The sequence below is a fragment of the Lissotriton vulgaris genome, chromosome 1_1 (assembly GCF_964263255.1).
Source record: "Lissotriton vulgaris chromosome 1_1, aLisVul1.2, whole genome shotgun sequence".
NCBI classification, from domain to species: Eukaryota; Metazoa; Chordata; class Amphibia; order Caudata; family Salamandridae; genus Lissotriton; species Lissotriton vulgaris.
The window spans coordinates 1,966,051,234-1,966,060,409 of NC_141685.1; positions in this window are offsets into that span (position 1 = coordinate 1,966,051,234).

Genomic DNA, 9,176 nt, shown 5'->3' on the forward strand with positions numbered 1-9,176 from the left:
GAGTACCTCAGTGATCATTGCTCAGCCCCCAAGCTCTTCAACTTCTACATGTCACCCCTCGCCACCATCGCCAGACAGCATGGGCTCAACATAGTATTTTACACCGACAACACCCAACTCATCCTCTCCCTCACGAAGGATCCCAAAGACACCAGGCTCAGCTTCCAGGAAGGACGTCGTGGCCTGGATGAAATACAGCTGCCTGAAGCTCAACACTGAGAAAACAGAAGTCCTCATCCTGGGATCCCCAGGCCTCTGCCTGGGACGACATTTGGTTCGCCTCCGCATCGAGAATCTGCCCACCCGACAGACCGCGCTCAAAACCTCAGCATCATCCTGAACTCTTCTCTCACCATGACCCACCAAATCAACGCAGTCACCTCCACCAGCTTCAACTGCCTCTGCATCCTCTGGAAGACTTTCAAATATATCCTGACTGTCACTCATGCACTCATAACCAGCAGACTGGACTACGGAAACGCCCTCTACATTGGCATCAACAGGACCCTTCTACACAAGCTCCAAACCATCCAGAACACAGTGGCCAGACTCGTCCTCAGGACCCCACAGCACGAACATATGACGCAACACCTTCGAGACCTACACTGGCTCCCGGACATGAAGAGAATGACCTACAAGATTCTCACCCACACCATCGGACCCAAATACCTCAATTATAGAGTTTATTTCCATGCACCCAATAGGCCTCACCGATCCACCGACCTTGCCCTAGTGGAGACCCCCGCATCCGCAGAGGCAGAGCAGGAGGAAAGGCCTTCTCCTACATCACATCCAAAACCTGGAATGATCTTCCGGTCAGCACCAGATGTTCCCCTAACCTACGCATCTTCAGGTAGGCCTTCAAGACCTTGCTCTTCGACTGAGCCGGAGCTGCCTACCCCTCTCCCCTCCCCAGCGTCTTGAGAACCTCACTGGTGAGTAGCGCGCTTTATAAACTCCTGATTGATTGATTGATTGATTGATATTCTTCTTCCCTCTTGTTTCCAGAAGTGATCTAAAGTCCAGGGGTTTAAGGTAGGGGTGGGCGGAAATTGTGAAATTGCGTCATGCAACTCTTCACGAAAATGTCAAAAATCTCTGCAAACACGCGGAAATATTCTGACGATGCGGAAGTGCTTTCCCGCCTGTTCGCGATATTTTCTGCGTGATTGCGTTGGAAATGTCTTGCCAACTTGCCCATGCGTTCGCTTATGGGCGCGGCCATCTTGTTTTCACTTGACCCGCCCACTCCCGATGCTTATTTTCTGTTCTGGGTCACGCAATGCATGCTCGCGCCCGTTCGCGATACGTATTTCCTGTTCGGGAACGCTATTGCGTGTTCCTGACGCTTTTTGCGTGCTCGGGGGAAAATATCGCGCAAACTTGCCCAGGCGGTCTCAATGGGCGTGGCCATCTTGTTTTTCACTCTATTGCTATGGTTTTGGGGCCTGCTTTTCAATCCTCCCTCTATCTTTGCAATCCTTTGTTTCTAGAAACTGTTTTTTAATCTTTTTATTTATTATCTCTCAGACTATTTTCCTGACTTTGTATATTTTGTTTTTGTCTACTTTTTCTGTGTTTTTTCAACTAATTTTTCACTCTTTTTCTATTACCTGCTTTTTTCATTTCTTTTACTTACTTTTTTAATTTTTACCTTTTCTTTCCCGCCCCGTCTACCCCAGAACCATGGCAAAGGGCCACAGGGCTCGTCGTAGCCAGAGCCGCGACCGCTTTCCTTGCGGAAGGCGGCCCACACAAGGGGTGCAGGCATGGGCCTTATTTGGGGAGGTGGAGTTTCCCGCACTAGTTTTCTTTCTGCAGCGCCCCCTCCCCTTAACCCTGGCAGCAGGCGGCAGGCCTGGGCCAGGGTACAGGCTCCGGGAGCATCGGCAGCATTGGGGAAAGGTGCTCTGGGATGTGTTTTGCTGCTCTGGTGTCCGGCGCACACAGAACCAGTTGACGCACCGGTGGTCCGATATCCTGGACCGGGAGCAGGACCTGCTGGACCATGGAGTGGAGGTCCTGGGTCTTGGTGAGTAACTATTTAATTACTTTGTGTCTGTTCTTCTGCTCTGTGTTATATATTGCGAATATCTTTTTTTCTGACCAACTAGAATACTGCTGCTCACATTACAGGTATATTTAGTTTTAAAAGTCTTCTTTGATTGTTATGACACAGGTGTTCAGCGCTACCAATCTTACTTGTTTGCAACTTTGCGTTTGCACTTGCTTACTGTGATTATGTAGGAGTTTATTTAAAAAAAACTTAAGTTAGGTAATGCTAGATTGACTCTAGTCCTTCCTTTGTCCTGTCACTAAGAGATATGGGTGGATTGATACTTAGGTTTACTTACTTATTATTATGAGTTTGTCATTTTTTAGTGGTTTGCGTGATGCCCCCTCTGTTACGTCACCTGATGCTATACTTACCCCAGTCCTTAGTAGAACCTTTTGTAGCTTGTTCAATGAGTGGTAATTAGCTTAGCACTAGCAGAACATCAGCATCAATCAATCACTTAACCAACAATTTGATGTATGCAAAAATTTAGTCATGTGTATTCCATTTATGCATTTTTGAGGACTAAAAGAAGTGGAAATGCATAGTTAATGACCAACGTAGGCTTAATTAGTATTCTGGCATCCGAATGGAATACTGGATTAGTGTTGATAACTAATAAGTAGTCGATTCGCGAATGCCTCAATACTACTTGTTGACCAGATGAGATAGGTCAATTTTATTGCAATTGATGTTTACATAAATGTTTATTTGACCGTCTTTAAAAATATTTTATTTGTTTCACACTAACCATCAATGTTTGTCTCTTTCTTATGTATTTCATGATCAGCATCCAGGGGCAAGAAGACAGGGTCTTAGTCGGAGGGAGCACAATAACAACACCAGGGACAGGAGGACAATGACAAGGGCTCTTCTGCTGGCTCTAGTAAGTCTTCTTTTTTTTGTATTAATAATTCTTATTCCCTAACTTTAACTGCACCATATTTTTTCCGAACTATTGTTTGCATTTCCTAATGCTATTTTCTACCAACAATTATCCTTTGATGTGGACTATCCGTTTCTAAATGTTTGTTATCCCTGCTTCTAACAGCCTCTGCTATGATGACTCTGTACTACCACTATTAGTCTGTCTGTAGCTAAGCTTGCCCAGTTGGCCCCTCTTTATTTAAAAGGTTTTAAATAAAACTCAGATTCACCAGTAGCTCTAGCCATTGAGTCCAGTCATTTGGGTTGTCTCCTGTACTACTTCTAGTCTTATTGATCTTGAGTCTTTGTTAATCTTGAGGCTTTTTGACAGTTCCCACCAACAAATGTCCAACCAGATTTTACTATTTTGATAGGATAGGACATACTACTACTGTTGTAAGGATTTTGCACATACAGAACTTTGCACATGGAAATAGGATGTTGGTGATGGGATGTTGGACCTTCCTCACACCTCAATCAGAAGTTTGCAACCCACCACAATCCCCTGCCCGACTAGTTATAGTAGTGTCTCCTCATAACTATTAGCTCTCCAAACCCTCCCTCCAAGATACCCAACAAGTAGACAACCCAAAACATAATATACCCGACCACTAAGTCGTGGAAACAATGCACATGCACACCCTTCCTTTTGCTCGCTCACTTGTGTAAGTCCACACCAAATACCACCTAGTCTATGTAAGTTCAAAAATTTTATTTTCAATTGACAAACTCAGTATGTTGTTCTATAACGCAGCACCAACAGGAAAATGCATAACATTAAAACAATAAACATTGTTACACTTAGTTACAGATACAACAACTACAAGTCCATAGAAAAAAATGGGAAAACATGATAACTGAACAGTGGTGGAAGCACTACCATCCGCTTGGTAGGAATATAGTTTATATAAAATTATAAATGGAGAACTCTGAGAGAATTCTGGGAACCCCTCGCCTTGGAAGAACCTAGTATTGGCAGTTGTTAGATCATAAGCTCTGCAAAGCTCTGGTTCGTAGAAGAGAATCTTCTGTCTATAATGAGAAAAAGGGTGCGTGTTTGTATATTACAAGCATTTCTCAGCTGTGCCAAAAAGTGTAGCATTTTTTTTATGGATTAGCAATATGGACTAACATCAGATCTCCATAAAAATCTGGCTTGCTAATGTTTTGGTTGACCTTGTACGCATCGCTTAGACAGTAGCGGTATGAGGTCATATGGGCTCAAAGGTGTCTTATACAACAAGCTGCGAGGTAACATCACGTGTGCAAAAATAAAAGACACAAAGGTAAAATGGTTGCATGGCTCGGGCTAACTAAGCAAAGACTAGAATGTCTACTAGTGTCTACTCTACTACTACCTGATTTGTACTAGTGATATATGTTGTATATGTATGTATTACTATTAAATAATTTTTCAATCTTGATACTGAAAAAGAGGGGGAGGTGTATATGACACCTAAAAATGTGTAATGTTTTTTCTAGGCGAACTACCGACCACCAGTGCCGGGGTCAGCGGCGAAGGTGACGCGTCTGGAGAGGATGCAGCAGTTGCAGATGGAGCTGCAGGGGGTAAGCCAGCACCAGTGGCGGGCTGTGGTAAGTTAGATTCCTAATCCCTACTTATTGACATTACATTCACTGCAAGGGTGTACTGTATACTGTACTGTTAAGACTTAGTAAGTAAGAAAATGTTGTGAACGTTTAAAGAGTGAAGACACCCTTTAATTGGCATTAGTAAAGGCATTAGCAGCGGGAGTGTTGAGTAACCAATGGCCTCCTCTATCTGATTTCAACTCCGCTGTGAAAGTTTTCTGGAGAAGACTAAAAGTCACAACAGATCACCTTCATGGATGGTGTTGAACTACAAGGGGAAGGCGGGTGGAAGGAAGAAGGAAGGGCAAGATTTAAAATTTTTGACTGACAGAGAAGGATACGTGTGATGCATGCATGCATGCATGCATAGGTGACAGATGCATGGTTGGTTCAATGCCTGAAACACTCCCACAAATGTTAAAAGCCCAAGGAAGTGGGAGGATAGATACATACCACATCTTTTATGTACTGTGCTTGATAGTGCTACTACCATGCCACTATGTGTACAATTGCTGTGTCTTACTGCTTTTCTAAGAGTATATTTTACGATAGTCTTGTTTTTTCTTTTTGATATATATCTACTCCTTCCACAGGGAAACCTGATCGGAAGGAGTTGGCCGCCAAGACCCAGCACAGGAAGCTGGAGGCCATCCAGAGGGAATAACATTGGCTGTTGGTCCTGGAAGAGGAAGAGGAGGAGGAGATAGCAGCAGCTGCAGCCTCCTCCAATGCCCCAGGCCCCAGTCACCACCTTCTAGTGGTACGTCGCCACCATCTGGCAACCGCCTGCCGCCGCCCTTCCTTCAGCATCATTGGTGCCCCCCCACTGTGGCTGCAACTGCCGCGCTTTGAAGCGTTGTGTCGCCCTTCTTGAGGAGCAAGTGCGTGTCCTCCAAAGTCGATACCTCCGAACATAAAGAGACCCTGTTCATTGCCCCTTTTTTATTTATTCTTTTGGTGGGTGGTAATCTGCCGTTGGGGTTTCGCATTTTGGACAATTAGGTTGGACTTTTTCTTCACGGACATTGGTTGGGGTTAGGGAGGGGGTGGGTCAGGATTTGTGTTTTTTTACATAGTTTATTTTTGTTAGGGTTATTAAATTAATATTTCTACTTTACATACAATGTTGTTAATGTTTTGTTGGTGGGTTACTGTTTTATATCACACTGTTTCCTTGCTGGTGCAGGGCCGCCCATAGCCAGAGTTTGATTTAAATAATTGACTGACTTTGTATGACTCAAACAGATAGACGTGGCACCCCTCAATGATTGAGTTGTCCTACTAGTACTGTCAGTCTCTTCTAGTCTATGCATTCTTTAACTGGACTCAAAGGGGTGTGTGAATTGATTGAAAACATGTCCATTAATAATTATGCCTCCTCCAAACTTTTCTTACCTTTGCTTGATATTTAACTTATGCACAGCGATGGCTGCATGGTGATGATGGTTTCCTTTCCTAACATGCCATGGTTGTGATGGTAGTAGTAGACACTGGCAGCAGAATTTGCAAAAATAGAAATTGAGACAGTCAGTCGCCTGAGAGAGACTGTTCGAGAAGTAGTAGAATGAAGTACAGTACAGAACTTACTGTGAAACAATAATATGCACAAATATTTTACAACAAAACATAATGGTGGTGGGGATAGCCTGGTACACAGAGTTACAAACTATAGTTGTGTAGAGTCACTTGACTAGGCCTACAGTACACTGGACACAAGCCTAACTGTTTTTGCCATGTAGGAGGATAACATAACATATAAGTAGAGAAAGGGTCTGAGGGCATTTAGAGACCTAGCCTAGGTTTACACCCCCTAAACAATTTCTAAAAAACAACAGAAACCTAGGGGTCTAAAGGAGAAACTATCTCAGTATGTCACAATGGTCTGAACAGTACCAAAAATGACTATCACTATCACTATCATAAGGAAACTGATTTTAGGTGGACAGTTTTGGAAAAACCTTTTATTCCCACTCATATCTCAGACGTCTCAAAATTTTTGTACATTAAAGAACAAAGGTGGATTTTTAAATTGCGCTCTGATTGCCAGGGTCTTAATGACGAAATCCCCTGGACAACACTCTAATATGACAACACTCTAATATGACAGTCTCTAAACCTTACACTCTAATATGACAGTCTCTATACCTTACCAACTTACTCCTGGTTATAGGCTTGTTTAGAGTTTTCCAGATATACTATGAGGCGGCTTATACACTGGGTGCTGACACTTAGAGTCGTTTTGAGACATACTGCAATGAGTGGCCATGTCCTTGCTATTTGAAATACTAAGATTACAGCATGCACCCTGTTCCCTTGTTAATTTAAAGGATTGCATACCAACTACTTTACACCTCTATTTGAGTGTTATTGTAGGACTTGCTTTGACGCATTAATACCTTTTCCGTTTTGATGTATGACATGAGGTAAACTATCTTGCCCCATAAGACCAAATAGAGCCGAGAAGACAGCTCTGCACATGCGTGAAACATTTTAACTACACGCGGCAGTGGCATGCGGTCATTTTGTAGTCCTCTGGGTCTCGTGGGACTACAGTTTTTACCCCTGAGTTGGATTACCAACAGAAGACATCTCTTTAAACAGGAGGATTTGATGTGTATAAACTACTTACCAGTTTGCAATACTAGTAGTCCTTTCTAATTAATTGTAAAGGCTTTAGCAAGTGCGATTTAGATGTATGACATGAAACTGACCTTGTCCCATAAGATTAAGTAGAGCCGAGAAGACAGTGTTGTGCATGCGCGAAACATTAGAACTACACGCGGGAGTGGCGTGAGGTCATTGTGTAGTTCTTTGGTTCTCGCCGGACTACGGGGTTTACCCCCGAGTCTGATTACCAACAAATACATCGCTTCGAACAGAGTGAGTTGCTGTGTATAAAACTTCTTGCCAGTGCGCAATATTAGCAGTCCTTTCTAACTAAAACTAAATACTTCAGTAAGCGCTGGTGATGCTGCATAATGAGGTGACGCCCATTAGTTTCGTTTTTGTTCCAATGCAGCATGGTGCCAATTGGTCACGGCGCCTTGCTAGATTACTATTCCACTTCCTAAACTCGGGTCCTGTCAGAGGCAACGACGGACAGGTATGATTTACAATGCTACTAAGAAGGAGGTCTAATTTAGTTATAATACTGTGACACTTTTCATACTGAAATCTTTATATTGTAGACTGCGTGTTGAATTAAAACACGCTTAGCTGTTTGTATATCAGTTAAGGTTTACATTGTTAGCTAAGCCATGTGGTGTGAATCTGAAGATACCCACAAGGGCCAGAGCCCCTAGATGCTGAGGCTTTTGAATTGGTAATTTTGCATAAAATTAAGGATAACGGCGGGTCTGTTCCGAGTGTTGCAGATTGGAGTGTTCTCCAGTTATTTCACCTACCTGCACTGTGTACCTATATCCTTAATCTTTTCAGAGCGTGGTCTCACTATCCCTGAGTATGTGTCCAGGTGAGGTGAGGCTATATCCCCGGTCATGCTGGGTGAGTGTTACTATTAATTCTTAATTTCTATCTCCTGTGAGATAAATGTGTGATACACTTCAAATATTGTGTTTGTTCTATGTTTTGTGAATATAGATGCATTGAATCATCCACAGATACAGAGGATACACTATTGACTTCCAGTATCCTTTTGATTTATCACCACACAATTTTTTGTGTTAATTTAGTTTGTTTTTGTGATATTTACTCACTTTGCAGTAGCAATGTTGTGAACAGAAGCCCTGAAGAAAGCCTTGGGTCTACCCCATTAAGGCTGAAACATGTTGGCTTTTAGGCAGTTATTTGTTTAACACTACTAGGTTGCACTGTTCTTGGTTTTAATAAGGGAGTAGGCAGATTCTTATTAAAAAAAAATCTTGTTCCTTCTATCCTGTTTTATCACTCACCACCATTATAATTCTTTGCACTGCACTACAAACCCATCATCTCCATTATTTGGTAAATAAGTGCTTATGGGAAGGACCCAGCCATGGTCTTAGGTGATAATGGGGTCTCAGTGATCAAGAGATCCTCCTAACTATGATGGATAACCAAATGATAATATTTTATCATTGCAAGATGTTGATGGGAATCCTCTGAATACCTCTTGGGTTCTACTAACTAACTACGACGGACATTCTTTTTGTTGTGTGTCTCACTTTCTTCTAATCCGTGATAGTCATTTTTGGTACTGTTCAGACCATTGTGACATACTGAGATAGTTCAAAAGTAGGAGGATGACAGCAAATCTAATCGATGGGTGGGCAAGCAGAAGAAGATCCTCGCCCTGCCTTGAAATTGAAGTACTGTTGCCTTTGCCTCATCCACCCCAGCAAGTGTGTGATAAAGAGGGTTAGGGTTTGTTGAATAGATGGGAAGCGGGTTTGGGGAAAGGTTTGAAAATGAAAAACAGTATGCATGGACAAACAACAAACAACAAACTCTGTAGACTACCATATCCATATCAATATGTTAAGGGAGAAAAAGGAAATACATGCATGATGATGATTGATAAGGAGACCCGCATTACATACAGTTTGTGTTCAGTTGTTCCGGGCTTACGTTTACAGATAGCAAAGACATTTTTTAAATATCG